This window comes from Anser brachyrhynchus (genome assembly GCF_964034855.1).
Source record: "Anser brachyrhynchus genome assembly, chromosome: 1".
Lineage (NCBI taxonomy): Eukaryota > Metazoa > Chordata > Aves > Anseriformes > Anatidae > Anser > Anser brachyrhynchus.
The window spans coordinates 85,540,418-85,556,249 of record NC_137694.1 but is presented as its reverse complement, the minus strand read 5'-3'; the positions used below and the strand labels follow the sequence as shown (position 1 = coordinate 85,556,249).

At 39.9% G+C, this 15,832-nt stretch overlaps 1 long non-coding RNA gene across 2 annotated transcripts in view; it reads left to right on the top strand.

Moving 5' to 3' along the window:
• Positions 1 to 15,832, top strand: part of LOC308187547 — a 79,683-nt gene that overhangs the window by 14,329 nt on the left and 49,522 nt on the right. For both annotated transcript variants that reach the window (XR_013944770.1, XR_013944771.1), the window contains exons 3-4: positions 2,317 to 2,411; positions 5,966 to 6,043. This is a non-coding gene — a long non-coding RNA (uncharacterized lncRNA). The remainder of the gene's footprint in view (positions 1 to 2,316; positions 2,412 to 5,965; positions 6,044 to 15,832) is intronic.

Sequence of the window (15,832 nt, the reverse complement as noted above, 5' to 3'; positions counted from 1 at the left end):
ATGCCCAAGTATGCAAGCCTTTCGTTTTGCATGCTGTATTAATATAGGAGTTGTTACAGTTGATTTGAATATTTTTAGACATATATTTTTGTAGAAGCTTTGAAAAATGATGTTTGTCTTTTTTTCTTATACCATATCATGGATTTTTATTAGGGAAGGACTTTTTCTGTGTATGTGTATGACTACATTGTTTGGAAATTCAGAAAACTCTAGTGCTTTTCCTTGTAAGAAAGGACACATTTTACTCCCCTAAAGGCACCATTTATACTCTTTGGTTATTTTTTTCCCACCAGATAGTCACTACATAATTTTCAGTGCTGTCACAGAAATGCTTCTAAATGTTTTTGTGTGTGTTTTTTTTTTTTCCCCCAATATTACTGAAAACTTTGCTATATAGTACTAAGCATTTGTTTATTTTCTCACTTTACTATGTGTGGAAAGTGGAGGAAAAACATTTTAACACTGTTTTTACAATGTGGTATATGAAACTCAGTTTCATGTGTGGTTTGGTATATGAACACATGGAGTTAAATTCTTTCCATAAGTCAGGGGTAGTCAATATGTAATCAGCCATGAAGTTTGTGTTTCACAAAGCTGCTTACACTGAATAATTCAATATTTGAGCTTTAATGATATTTGAATAGGAATCTATGTAGGCTGTATAGTAGATAGATGAAAGAAGGCAGAAGGACTTTTGATTTCTGGCTGAATCATGAGCATATGAGATCACATTTCTGCCTACTGTGGGATCTGTCCTCCCCCTGACAGACACCTGTCACACTGCCTCTGTGGACTGGGGACCTCCACCACCCCTGTAGGTCATGCACAGTCTCTATAGCTTCTCATAGCTTTTCTCTGAGGACCTGAGCCATGTAACCCTGGGGAACAACTTCTCAGTGCAGGACTGTTGTTAGGCATCTGCCTCCAGGAAGATGACAACCTTTATCACCTAAAGAGAGGCAGAGGGAAGACAAACACTGTGGTGGCTTGGGCTGGCGTGGCTGATGGGGCACCCCCATCTCAACTGAGGCCTTCACATTGGTGTCAGCCCAGCCATGACTAAGCAGACAGTAGGGCTGGCTGGTAGGAAGCATGTATTGTAGCGTGGTTGGTCTCTGAGGGAGAGAACAGACCATACCCACCATAACTTGTCCAGGCCAGATGGGACAGAAGGGAGGGGGGAGCTAAAATCAGGTATATTGGGAGGTATATTTCAGGAACACCTGCACAGGAATCTTCTGCCTGCACTAGAACTGTTTGTGGACCACTCTCTCTACAAATAGTGCTTGCCATGGTGCCTGAAGCGCGGCTCTCCCAGCAGCTGCCTTTAGCCATGGAGCTGGGCTTGCTGCAGCACCTGCCCAGGGCCCAGCTCACCATGCTGTGCCCCTGTGCTGCCAAAGAGCTGGTGAGCAGAGGGCCCTGAGGTGAAGTACCAGCATTAGGAGACCTGGCAATGGGCTGGGTGGTGTGGGGTCTCCCTCTCTGACCAGCCTGCCCTGCAACCCCAGCGAGGCGAGCTGGGCCAGGCCAGGCACAATGAGCAGGATCAGCCACAGCCAACATCGCCAGGTGCTGCCACAGGCCCTGGGCCTGGCTGGAAAGGCAGCCCCCAAATAGGACTGGGTTGGCAGGGCCCAGGGCCAGGCAGGGGCAGGGCCGCATCCAAAGCTCAGGTAGAGCCATGTGTGAGAGCCTCAGGAGCAGAGCAGCCCCCAGGCAGAGAGTGGAGATCCTTGCTGAGGCTTCTCCTGCCCTTCTTCACAGCGGCAGCTTCTGTCAGCCCACCATCAGCTGTGAGGGCAGCCAGGAAACTCATGGACGAGGGAGGGTAGAAAAGTGCCCTGGGCCACAACAGCAATTTTCACCCCAGGGATCATGGGTTGCAGTGGCATGCTCAGTGCCCCCAGAAACAGCCCGGCCCCTCAGTGTGTTGTAAAAACAACAACAACAATACTAATAATATAATTGTCAAACGTATGGATGGGAATCAGCTGTCTGGAGATCAACCTTAATTAGAACCAGTGTAAGGCAAAGGCCAGATTGAGGGCAAGAAACAGATACAAAGTTTTCAAGAATGAAAGGAAAGTATCCTCAGCTCCAAAAGGCCTGTCCTCACCACGTCAACTATACGGTGTGGTCATGTTTACCTCCTCCATACCGTCAGAGACTAAGTTCAATTACTTACCTTACAGCTCAGGTCACACTAGCAAGTCTCATCTATCATTCTTAATTTCATAATCAATTTATTTCCAGGCTGTCTTGGGACTTCAATCTAGATTAACTTCCTAAAAAGATTCTTCTATTTCCTTTCAGCTCTCAGGAGATGCAGATATTTTTGTTAGATTCTATTCTGTGCCCTCCAGCTGGTGACGGGAAATATGTCGTTTGACTTTATCCAATGGGCAGAGGTAAGAAGTGAAAGCTTTACCTCCATTTGAGAAGAAAAATGTATAAATTGATGCATGAAGCCTTTTCATTCCCCAAACCTGAAATTTTAGATCAACTGTAAATTAACAGATTTACTTAATATAACACCATAACTGGGATTAATGAATGTAGGTCTGCTGCTGATTATTGGCTGCTGATTGAGAATAGACACAAGGGCAGTCAATGACTTAGGTCGTTGTGAAATTTGGGTGATAATCAAACTATGGTGGCTGATATCTAACTTTAAAGAATGATATGACATGCAGCAGCAAATGTTAGCATGGAAATTACTGCAAACAAGTTTTAACATAGGTCACATTTTTCAGCCAGGCCAGTCTGAATAATATTTTATTATTTGAGTCTACTCTGTCTCCAACCAGATGATAAATCCAAATTAAAATTTGAAGAGGAAGCATTTTAGCATTTTTGCCATACTTTTCATCCTAAAAATATACTCTGCTTAAACATAGAGGGAAATTGTTCTCCATTTCTCATAAAAAGATCTTGTCAGGTTTAAATAAATACATATTTCTGATGAGCCCTAATGCCAAGACTCACATTTTTCATTATGACATGTATTTTTAAACTTTTGATTGAGTTGGTATTATGTTATTTCCTGGTTATGAAAGATTCAGGAAGAAATGAGAGGAACATTCCAAACTCCTGCATTATCTAAAGTAAACCATACAGTGAATTTCTAATAGGTTTTCTCTCCAAGGGTCTTAATCCAAGCCTCTTTCTAGGGTAGTCTGAAAAGAGCAAGATAGAATCTGCTTATCACCCTTTCCCCCGAAAGTACAGCAAGGTAAACAAGAAAGGCAACTTGTCAGCATTGAGACAATTACTTCTGTTTCTAACATCCCAGTCTAAAACCGATAAGGGATTTTTATGAGGGATTTTTATATCCAGATTAGAAGAAATCAGCAAGTGTTCTTGGGCATTCTGCTATCTAGATTTCATGTTGTTTCCTATGTCCTTCCATATATAAAGGCAAAGTTATTTCACTTTAATTTCACTTTGCTTAAAAAAAAAAAAAAAACTACTGATTTACTACTGCAATCTTAGCAGAGGAGTATAGTATACCAAGAAGATGGAAAATATCTTCCCTACATATCCACAGGTTGTGCCCATAGACAACGACTTTTGTGGAATGTAGTTCTCTTTCACTGATGTGTTTACAAGTTGGCATGAAAAGGTTAAATAATAGACCTTTTGTTCAGTGATCCTGCCTCAGAACAGAAGTGTGTGCTCTCAGGAAGGAGAGAAATCTGTTTTCTTTAGTAGCAGAAAGATAAAGGAAGAGCTAAAGTCATTAAGCTTTTTCCCATAGAATGAACTTTTATAAAACAAGGCTAATTATTTTCTTCTTTTGAAAATAGTCCCATCATTTTTTCTGCACAGTCATAATCTCCAAAGCATCTTCCTGCTCTTAAAAAATTTAAATCCCACTGGAAAGTGACGGGATTTGAGTTCCTAAATTACTCAGCTTTTTTTGAACATTGGAGATTCTGCTTAAGCAAACATCAAACTAATCCAATATTGACTTTGCTTTTCATTTAAGTCTTGCTTTTGGAAGACGAGCACAGAAAAATAACCCCATAGAAAACCCTTTTCTTCTTTCCCTGAAATAAGTAATTTAATGGAAGGGAAAACTTCTTAGGGACAGATTGCTTTGCCTAGAAAAGCTAACCTATTATATCTTGGAATTCTAATACACAACAAAATGTGTCAGTGGTGCTTCATTTGTGGACAAAATACTGGTCAAAATACTCGCGTATATGGCATGACCGTATGTCATATCACCTGCAGCCTCATGATAAGGACTTAAGAAGTCCTCACCAAGCAGAAGACCAAACCGGTAGGGGATCTTTAAACCAATCATTCATGTGGAAAGAAAAAAGAAAATGAGAAGGTGACAGAATCACGTTCTAGTGAATAGTATTTCCAAGACCAAAATACACCTTTGAAAATCGAGAATTAGCAAATCAATTTGCCATGTTATTATGACTGTGATGAGAAATTCTTCTTCTATCTCCAGTATAAGATCACAAGCAGTTTTTTCAGTCATGCACCTCCCATCACCCTACACCTTAAGAAAACTTTCCCCAACTGAATTTACTTAACTTTTTCCTAAATAACAGCGGCCTCCTTAGTTATATTATATCACTCAGTCACTAAGCATTTCCATGGAATGCACAGATGGTCACACAGGGCATACTTAGTTAAATAAGGGAAATAAATTGAAACAAACCTGAAGGGTAGACTGTGATGTGTCTGTAATTCTTTAATGTTATGTTAGTCTTCACGTAAACAAAAAAACTTGCACAGTAAAATGTCTATCAACAGGCTGGCAATAATGATCCTGCAGTCATTTCTTAGCCCATAACTCCGTAGACTTCAGTACAGGGGCAAAAATCTTGGGCAAAAATACAAACTTTGGTCTTAGGAGGTATCTGCCAATGCAATGACAATTCACAAAAATTTACTTTGGAAGTAGCCTCATATGTATACTGAATTGGCATACAGTGATATATATCTCTTCATAACAATGCCCCATTTTTCAGATTTATTTCATCTGGTGTAATGTAGTGTAAATATGTTTTGTGTGAATAGAAAGTAGCTATTTTGAAACTTCATAAAACTGAATATGCTTAATTGTGTAACGTAAATCTCAAAATATATATTATCCATTAAATGCTGATTAAAATTGTATTTAAAAAAAAATCACTCCAAGAATAGTGATTTTGAAGAGTTTTGAAGGAAAATACCCAGCAGTAATAAAAATTCAAGCTATTGTGTGTTAAGAATAAAGGATTTGTTTATATGTTTAAAGATGCATTGAAAGTGGGATAAGAGAGAAGAAAATGGAAATAAAACTGACACTTGTCAAACTAACTGCTGACTTCTTGATTTAGATTAATTCCTTTGATACGGGCCAGATAATACAAGTGAGAGAATTCAAAGAAAGTGGAAAATATACAGTAAACACTTAAAACTGGATCACTTTAAAAGAGCAACACTGAGATTAAATTAAAAAAAAAAAAAAGTGTTTGTATTACATGAAAATAATTGTTGTCAATACAGTACCTATTTTTAGTAAGCTTTTCAAACGCTCATGTCATTTATTTGTGTATGCAAGAACAGGTATTCTATGTTTTCCACAAGAAAATAACTCTTACTTGAGCTGTTATTTGCCACTTTATGTCTCTGCTTCACAAGAAATTGCTTTTATGGAGTCTAATCCCACCCCGAATTTAGGTAAAATCTGTGAATGCAAAACAAGTTTTTGTACATTCATGGAAATTACTTGAATAAGGTTGAAGTTTCCCTTTTGAAAGATTTCCAACGTGATCCATCTAAGCAGCAAAGCTTTGAACAAGAGTCTGTTTTGATTCTCTCTCTGCTCAGAAAACTGCAGAGTGGTCTTTCTGGATGACATTACCTATGTTTCTTGTAATCTCCACCATGTTGTTTAGTTTTATTGTGGAAATATGTGGGTGACAGATCTCTCCCATTCTTTCTTCATCTTTTCCAGGTACTTTGAAGAGTCAACTCAGAAGAGCAACAGCCTTTCCTGTTGGCTGCAGTTGCTGAGAGTCTCTCCACATGTAAGGTATGACTGATGAAAGAGTTGCAGAGTAAGTGGCAAAAGCCAGAGAAGGCAGATGTTTTGTTTGTTTCTGGAGGCTTTAGCTTTGAAAAGAAAAAACCAGTAAACATAAAAAGCCCATTTCAAGCCACTAAACATAACTGGTCATTTCTTCTATATGTTTAACTAATGTCTTGGTGAGTTTCCAGTGTTGATGTTGGTGAAGCTTATTAACAAACTAGATTGACTGCAAATGCACAGTACAAGAAACCATAGAGAAAACCAGGCATAGAAATTATGGGGAGCTGCTTCTGTAAGACCTGTAGCCAGTCCCATCGCGTGAAAATCAAGCTCATACTTCACTAGAGAGGTGATGCCACAAAAGCAGAATATTTTGCATCAACAGAAAATTACGTTATCAGGTTGGAATAACAAAGCATTAAGAAATGAAACTGTGAGGAAAAACTCATTTTTGTGTTTGTTCCTGTAATATTTCAACAACAAAAAGTAGGAAAAATGTTTTGGATCAATCAGGAAGTAATTTTATCTCCCCATTTACTGTGAAAGGAAAATCGTTCAGGGAAAAACAAAGTGTTTTTTCTTGAGGGAGGGAGGAAGCAAAGAACTCTGAACTCCAAAAATATGATATTTCATTATAACTAAAATAAAACATTGTGTATGAAACACTTAATTGTTTTAGTGTATTTTAAAATGTTCACAGTAAATATTTTATCTTTGCTTCATTTTTATCTTTTAAATAATTCTTTGTAGCTAAACAAATTATTTTAGTGGATATCCTTAAGTTTGATTGCTCTTCTTGGAGTTTGTGTGTGTCTGTGTGAAAAAGAAAGTTTCCCAGGAAAGCCTGTCCTCTTGCAGCTGGCTAACATCATAGTTTTTATCTGTAGAGATTAAGGCATCTTTCCAAAGCACCTGTCTGAAGTCATCTGTAGTGAGGGAAGAAAAATGTAGGTTCTTCTTACCCACCAATAAATACATTCAATAAAAAAATAACTCAAAGAATCCATCAATTATTCAAAGGAATTGCTGCTTTCACATACTTAATACTGTCATCTGTGCTATGGATGAAATTCAGCCTTAGGCAGGTGATCAACGCTAGGCCTATGCTCTATCTAAATCCCACGTCAAATCCTCCACGTTACATATATATATATATATATATTCATTATCAACTCCTTCTCCATCCCACACCAGATAATGTAGCACAAGTGGGGATAACTGAGTCATTTTCTCATTATAAACTACTTTACAATTCAATGCAAAAAGGAAAAAAAAGACCTACATTAATATGTATAAGAGTTTTTAAAGTTGAGAAATGTGCCATGCAGAAGTTAAATCAATCCCCTTCATATATGTACTATTCTATTACAGAGCTGTACTTGCTATTTAGCTTTATGCTTCTGTATGTTTATAACATGGCATAAATGTTGTTAGTGTGGAAAATACCTTTGAATTCGATGATCTGGGGTACAAATACTTTTGTCAAGTTGCAATGCTATTGATTGTTACAAATTAGAGACAGCAAGACTAGAAATATTTCAACGCTTCATGATTAATTACATATTCAAATTAAATATGCTTAAGATTCAGTGTGAGATTCAAATGCATTTTATGCATAAGTGTATTTATTTTATCCCGGCATCACTGCATACTCAAATAAGCTATGTTCAGCTAGCTACATATGTGATGTGCGACTTGAATTGGTATTTTGCATTTAGTGGAGTTCTCTTTCATATAGAATTTATCATAGAATCATAGAATATCCCCAGCTGGAAGGGACCCATAAGGATCATCAAGTCCAACTCCTGGCACCACACAGGTCTGCCCAAAAGTTTAGACCGTGCGACTAAGCGCACAGTCCAATCACTTCTTAAATTCAGGCAGGCTTGGTGCAGTGACTACGTCCCTGGGGAGCCTATTCCAGTGTGCAACCACCCTTTCGGTGAAGAACCTCTTCCTGATGTCTAGCCTAAACTTCCCCTGCCTCAGCTTAACACCGTTCCCGTGGGTCCTGTCACTGGTGATAACGAAGAATAGGTCACCTGCCTCTCTACTCCCCTTCGCGAGGAAGTTGTAGACTGTGATGAGGTCCCCCCTCAGCCTCCTCTTCTTCAGGCTGAACAGGCCCAGTGACCTCAGCCGCTTCTCATATGTCTTCCCCTCTAGGCCCTTCACCATCTTCGTCGCCCACCTCTGGACACTCTCCAACAGTTTAATGTCCCTTTTGTACTGTTGTGCCCAGAACTGCACACAGTACTCGAGGTGAGGCCGCACCAGCGCAGAGTAGAGCGGGACAATCCCTTCCCTCGACCGACTAGCAATTCCGTGCTTGATGCATCCCAGGGTACGGTTGGCCCTCCTGGCTGCCAGGGCACACTGCTGGCTCATATTCAACTTGCTGTCAACCACAACCCCCAGATCCCTCTCTGCGGGGCTGCTCTCCAGCGTCTCGTTGCCCAGTCTGTACGTATAGCCAGGGTTGCCCCGTCCCAGGTGCAGGACCCGGCACTTGCTTTTGTTCAACTTCATGTGGTTGGTGATCGCCCAGCTCTCCAATCTGTCCAGATCTCTCTGCAAGGCCTTTCCACCCTCATCCAAGTCCACAACTCCTCCAAGTTTGGTGTCATCGGCAAATTTGCTCAAAACACCTTCTAGTCCTACATCCAAATCATTTATAAAAACATTGAAGAAGACTGGCCCTAAAATGGAGCCTTGAGGGACCCCACTAGTGACCATCCGCCAGCCAGATGTGGCCCCATTTACCACAATCCTTTGAGCCCTGCCCGTCAGCCAATTGCTCACCCATCGCATGATGTTTTTGTTTAGCTGTATGCTGGACATTTTGTCCAGTAGGATCCTATGGGAAACCATGTCAAAAGCTTTGCTGAAGTCCAAAAAGATTACATCAGCTGGTTTCCCTTGATCGACTAGATGGGTGATCTTATCATAAAAGGAAATCAAATTTGTTAGGCAGGATCTATCCCTCATGAACCCATGTTGGCTGGGACCAGTGACTGCATTGTCCCCCAGGTGCGCTTCAATAACTTCAAGGATCATCCTCTCCATAATTTTACCAGGCACTGACATGAGACTGACAGGCCTGTAATTGCTAGGGTCTTCTTTCTTACCCTTCTTGAAAATTGGCACAACATTTGCCAGCTTCCGGTCTACTGGGACCTCTCCAGATTCCCAAGATCATTGAAAAATAATTGAGAGAGGTCCTGCGATGACGTCAGCCAGCTCTTTGAGCACCCTGGGATGAATTCCGTCCAGACCCATGGAATTGTATGGATCCAGGTGGAGCAGCAAATCCCGCACACGTTCAGGGTTGGTTGGGAGTTTGTCCTTCCCACCGTCATGGTCCTCCAGCTCAGGGTGCCCTCGGTCCCGAAGCCCATCATCAGTGTTGAAGACAGAGGCGAAGAAGGTGTTAAACATCTCTGCTTTGCCTATGTCATTGTCTGTGAGGAGACCCTCCCCATCTAGTAGCGGACCTATGTTTTCTTTGGTTCTCCTTTTCCTGTTCACATATCTAAAAAAACCTTTTTTATTGTCTCCCACAGACATGGCCAGCTTCAACTCTAGTTGGGCTTTGGCCACATGAATTTTCTCCTTACAAACACAAACAGCATCCCTGTATTCCTTCCTCATTGCCTGACCCTCCTTCCAGCAGCCATACATTTTTTTTCGCCTAAGCTCCAGTAGAAGATCCCTGGTCAGCCAGGCCGGCCTTCTGTCCCGCTTGCCTGACTTCCAATATTTTGGAATCGTCTGATTTGTGCTTTTAGGAGGCAGTGCTTAAAGATTGACCAGCACTGGTGGACGCCAATGCCTTCAAAAGCAGTTTCGCAGGGGACCTTGCTGATTAGTTCCCTGAGCCGCCTGAAGTCTGCTTTCCCCATATCCAGGGCTGAAGTTTTGGTGACAGTTTTCCTTCTGTCACCATAAATTCTAAACTCAACCACTTCATGGTCACTATGACCAAGACGGCTGCCAATTGCCACGTCTCCCACAAGACCCTCTCTGTTCTCCAGCAACAGATCTAGGAGGGCACCTTTCCTAGTTGGCTTTCTTAGCACCTGCACCAAGAAGTTATCATCTAGGTTCTTTATGAACCTCCTGGACTTGCTCGTGTCAGCCGTGTGGTGATCCCAGTTGGTGTCTGGCAAGTTGAAATCCCCCATTAGGACAAGGGGAGTTGATCTTGAGGCATCTCTTAATTCTGCAAAGAATAATTCATCAGCGTTGTTGTCCTGGCCAGGTGGTCTGTAATAGACTCCCACAACGACATCCCCTTTATTTGTTCGTCCCTTAATCCTTACCCAGAGGCTCTCAACTTTGCCATCACCAACTTGAAGTTCCACACAGTCCAGCCCATGCTTCACATACATTGCTACCCCGCCACCTCGCCTACCCTGCCTGTCCCTCCTGAAGAGCCTGTAACCATCTATTGCAATACACCAGCCACAGGACTCATCCCACCAGGTTTTGCTTATGCCGATGATGTCGTAGCTGTGGGACTGGGCTAAGACTTGTAGCTCATCCATTTTATTCCTCATACTGTGTGCGTTTGTGTAGAAGCACACATAATTTGGTGCATTATAATCCACATACCTAACAGTCAGGTAAATTTACTGGGTTTTTATCTGTTCGTTTGTTTCAAGAAAACTTCTTTAACACAAGAAATATTGCAAAGTATACTGGTACAGAAAGAAATATGGCTCAGTATATGTAAAGCAAAATTCTGACCCTTTTTAACTTGATATTAAAACTCCAGCTGATTGAATGGGGACAGTACTTCAACCCCAACAGTGCTGTTTTTGTGGTATATTGCCGTTTAGCAGAACTAACAGGGTAGGTATTTTTCTGATTAGTAGACTGTTGTTTACCCTGAGTGGTGCAGTTAGATGATAAAGAATCAAATTTAGATATGGCTACATACTTCAGTTTGCTAATTTGTGAGAGAAATAATGCTAGGGGATGTGTCTCTTGCACAAAGTATGAGTGAAAGCCATTCTCTATAGCAAAGCTGCCTGAAGTGGAACTCGAAATTTCAGAAATTGTTTTGCTCATAGTTAGAATGAAATTATTGGGATACCCAAGCACTGCTGTCTCAGGCAAAAAGCAGTTTAAGTTTCCCACATGTTCATTTCCATTCTCAGCATGTCCCTCTAAGGCTAGGTCTCTCTGAATGTATCATGAGTGTGTGACTTCTGATGCACTGTGACTGTTCAAGCAGGCTCCAGTGACTGCGAAGGATGCAGTATGAAACCTAGCCTCCGCAGACAGTAGGGTCAGAAAGCATTCCTGGAAGGAACTAATCCTCTACAAGCAGGCACATTACAGGCCCTTTTTAATAAAGTGGCAATCAGCATCTCAGAAGCTATTAGAATTTCTCCTTCATTTGACAAGCAGTCCCCAAACCCCACTGCTCAAATAGTCAGGAACTGTCGGCCCCCAGATTCTACAGGAATGTGTTACTTTGGGTAAATTTCCACAAGGAAACTGGGTATCATGCAAAAGCATTCTGCCTTGCTGCCAGCTGGCATCCTGATGGGCTGACAGGAAGCAGAAGGCCTCAGGAGTCCCAGCTTTCAGACATGCTGTACTCAGTTGCCTGGGATCAAAGTGTCCATAGTTCTCAAGGAAATCATCGTTCAGGCTGTCTTAGCACCAGCCGAATTCAGGAGACATATTTTTGAAAGGAATTAAAAAACTCATTATTTTTTCAAATGACATTAACCAGAATTTTGAAATATTTATCTGCTCTCTGAAATAGCTATCGTTCTTAGCGTGTTGGTATATTAAAATGAAAGCCTACACATTCCTCTTAAAGAGAAAATAAGCTTTTTTAAAAAAATCTAATGAGATCTAACTATTTCAAGTTTTGGTAAGAATGACCCCAGACATGACAGAATCATATTCACAAATTTTAGAAGCAGATCTCAAACTGGTGGAGTAACTACTGCAAGAGATAGGTAGCTGAAAGTCTGTTTAGTCTTGCTGTTTAAAAAATAATTTTAAAAAATATTTTTTTCTTTTTTGTAAGTGTATTAACTTAGCTTTTTAAGCTATGTGGGTGTCAGAGCTCTGCAAAAATAGAGACCTATTGACAATTTTTGCAGCTATGGGTGGATTTGCTCTGAGAAACTCCCCCACACTCAGGGCCTGGACAGTGGAAGCTTGTTTCTAAAAGTACTGATAGTTATTTCTCTTTGTTAGCTAATGCTGCTTAGTGCTTTTGATGCTTGCATAGAGTTAAAATTTGTCTACTCGGACTTAAGTGCAACTGTCTGATGAGACCTGATGTAGGACTTGATGTGTAGAGTCAGAGGATGGTGGTGCAGCTTTCTGTCAGCCATTTTGCTTTGGTGCTTGTTCTGGGTTTTCCAGGTGTTAGTGTCCAACTCTGCCTCTCTGCTACCTGTGTCCGAGCTAAGAGATCTGGGACGGTGTGGGGGGTCACCTGGAAAACCAAATCTGTTTTCTTTTTTTTTTTTCTTTTTTGTTGAATGCAAGACTACAGTGTCACTCAGTGCCCATGCCACACCACAAACCACTCAGTTGTTCAGCACTGTGAGTGTATTGCTGTTACCGTTCTTCTTATCTTGTGTATCACCTTGTATTTTTACTTCTAACTCACAGCAGCGTTGTTGTCAATATTTTGAATGCTGATAACTGGCAGTGGGGATGGCTAATATTTTCTCTGTTGAAAAGAAATATGGCATTTCATGGCAACTGGTTAAGATCATTGCCAACATGTGTTTTTTCAAAAGGATTTGAATAGTAAATTCCTGTCAGAATAGTAAGTATATTTGATATGAATGACTGTAAAAACAAATGTACCTATGCAGCCATTTTGTATACCAAACAGGAAGCTACCTCAGGGACTGGCTGGCTACTCCTCTTGTTATGTGTTTAAAGTCCAAATGTGTAATGGCACGAAGGACTAACCCATTTGATATATTATCCTGCTATTTGATTTATTACATTCTGCTAAAACTACCTAGTTCATTTTAGCATTTCAAGCGTTTGTTGTTGGTCTCCATATACTAGGTGTGCTGGTGACATAGCAGGTTTTTAACTTTTTGAAATAGAAATAAAATAAAACAGCCTCCATGGTGAACTTTTTATATTGTACCTCCATGATATGTGTTTCCTGGATAATATGGAAAGTTCTGATACTTTATTGTATTCTAGGAAGATTTTACCATTTCAGAGTAATTACACAAAACAATTACAAATTTCTAGCATTTCTGCAAGGAACTTGAAAAACAAATCCCTGGTATTTAATTCTGGTTTAGGTTTTCATTCTAAAAAGGTAGAGCCATTGTGTTTTAATATATACAGTAAATTTTTAGTGATTGTTTTTGAGAAAGTATTTGATTTGTGATGAAGCAATACAGGATAATCCTAGAATATGTTTTTCTGTAGTAGTAATTCAATTTTTCACATAAACTGCATGGTTTGATTTTTCAGTGTTTTCTTTTTCATAAGTAATCATCAAGAGAATAATTACTGGAAAAGTCTGTTATTCTCACACTATATTGTATGCCCATCATCTTAAAGACAAGTTCTTCTTTGTTGCTCTCTGTTAATTTTGCTTTTCTTCAGACCTCTTTGTAGGCTATGTATGGGTAACCACACATTCATGAGGAGAAAATCAAATCTCTACAGTTAATTTCTATAACAAACTTTACTTTGGATGCATCTAAAGGTAATTTCATTGATATTTAGACCACTTGAAGTAATATAAACTTGATTTCCATTATGTCTGTGACATAACCAGTTAACACTGAGCCAGTACACACTTTCTGTCTGCTTCTATACCATTACTTTTAATTAGCTTAACAATTGACTTGTATCTTTCAGTGCATGCCTGCTATTAGTGCCATTCTGTTTATAACTTCTTGGCTACCCTTGTGTTTTCTATGCCAATTATTCTTTCCTCTGAGTGATCAGCAACGGAAACGATCAGGCATTTAGAAAACATGACCTATTAGCAAAGAGTGGAAGAACTGGGGTTATTTTAAGAAGCTGGAGGGTTTACTGCAGTCTCTAGTCTCAGCTTGCAATTTCTGCAAAAGATTACAAAAATGAAAGAATAAACTCTTCTTGTTGTTGCTAGTGAATATGGGGAAGTAACAGGCAACAATGGAAATTTAGATTAAACATAAGAAAGCTGGAAGTATTGCATTATGTTACCTCAGGAGGTAATTGAATCTACTTTATTAGAAGATTTTAAGATTGGACAAATATTGGTCAGAGATCATTTAAACAAAGTTGATCTTGACATAGCAAACATTCAAAAGTGTGTAAGGAAACATAAAAGTGTAGTTCATTAATTGTAGACAAATCTATAAGATGAGACAGAGTAGGGGCTATTTAACTAAAATTGATAGTACTGATAGGTATTATGTACCTTAACACCACTGTTAATTTCAGCTTACTTACATGTTTTGTTTCAACAAGTGAGACTCAGTCATTCCAAAGCAAGCTAATCATCAGGGCTTTTTTATGGGAAGATTCAAGTCCTTGTTACAAATCAGGTGTAGCAGGAGTTTGAACACAGAATATCATGTACGCCACTGAGTAGTAGTACCTCATGTACTGAGCACTTTGATCTACCTACCTACCCAGTAGTTCCAGCACCTGCAAGACTTGTTCTGGGGATAGCTGCCAGGTACCTCCTAAAAGTAGGGGAGCTGTGGAGCTTTGAGGGCTTTAGCACTGCCTGAGTTGCTCCTGCAGCTTTGCAGCACACTTTACCAGAATTAAACTTGCATTCAGTTGCATTCAAAACACCGTTTTTTTTGATCTGAAACAAATGTGGATGAAGACCTGCTAAGGCCGCTCTCTTTTGTGGTTGGGTTGTGCTGGTGGTACACACAAAATCAGTAACTGTGTGTCTGCCTGTTAAGATGCCAGGACCGAGGTCACTAGGATGCATATCTTTGGATGAAGAAGCAGTCCCAGGCTTCACGTAGAGAGAGATGAAATAGTTGTAAGAAACCATATGAATTTGAGAACTGAGATCCAAATCGTTCCACTAAGAAAGTTATTAAAAAGTTATGTTATAATCGCGTTTCTTTTATAAAAAGTGTTTTATTCCACACTCATTTAGATGTTATGCTCAAAGAAGGAACAGATGAGACTAGTTACTCTGAACCCAGGAGAATCACAAGATCCAGCCCTCTTAATAGATCTTTCCAGTTGGCTTTTTCTTTTCAGTGATTTTCATTCTTGTTTCCCTGATCATTATTGTTGCATTTTGCATCACTGTCTCATGCCTGCCACTCTCCTAGGTATACGCAAGGAATCTTTCTATTAGAGTTGCTCAAAACAATGTTGAGGGTTGCCATGCTACTGGAGTTTCAGAAAGAAGCTTAGCATTTTCTCAGCAGTTACAGCTACTTTATTACAGGGAGCAGCAGCTATGACAACCAACCTGAAGTTCCTATTGCTCTGTTCACGGAGAAATAAGCACTGCATTGAAAGATGTTGCTATTTGTGACTGATACATTGTTCAAAAACATTTTGGGTGTATTGGACCAAAATAAGTGTTTCTGGCATACAAACAGGTTAAGGCATAAAAAAAATAAAATTTGGTGTTTATATATATTTTCACAGTCTTCATCATGTGCTCATTTAAATAATTTCACAACTAAAAATAGTAGCTTAAAAAAAAAAAAAAGACTGGCTCATGATCTGTAGGTCAGAAGCAGATTTTTTGTGTGGAGTTGATACCAAACCAAGTTCTAATCCACTTTGAATTCATGTATAATTCTTATG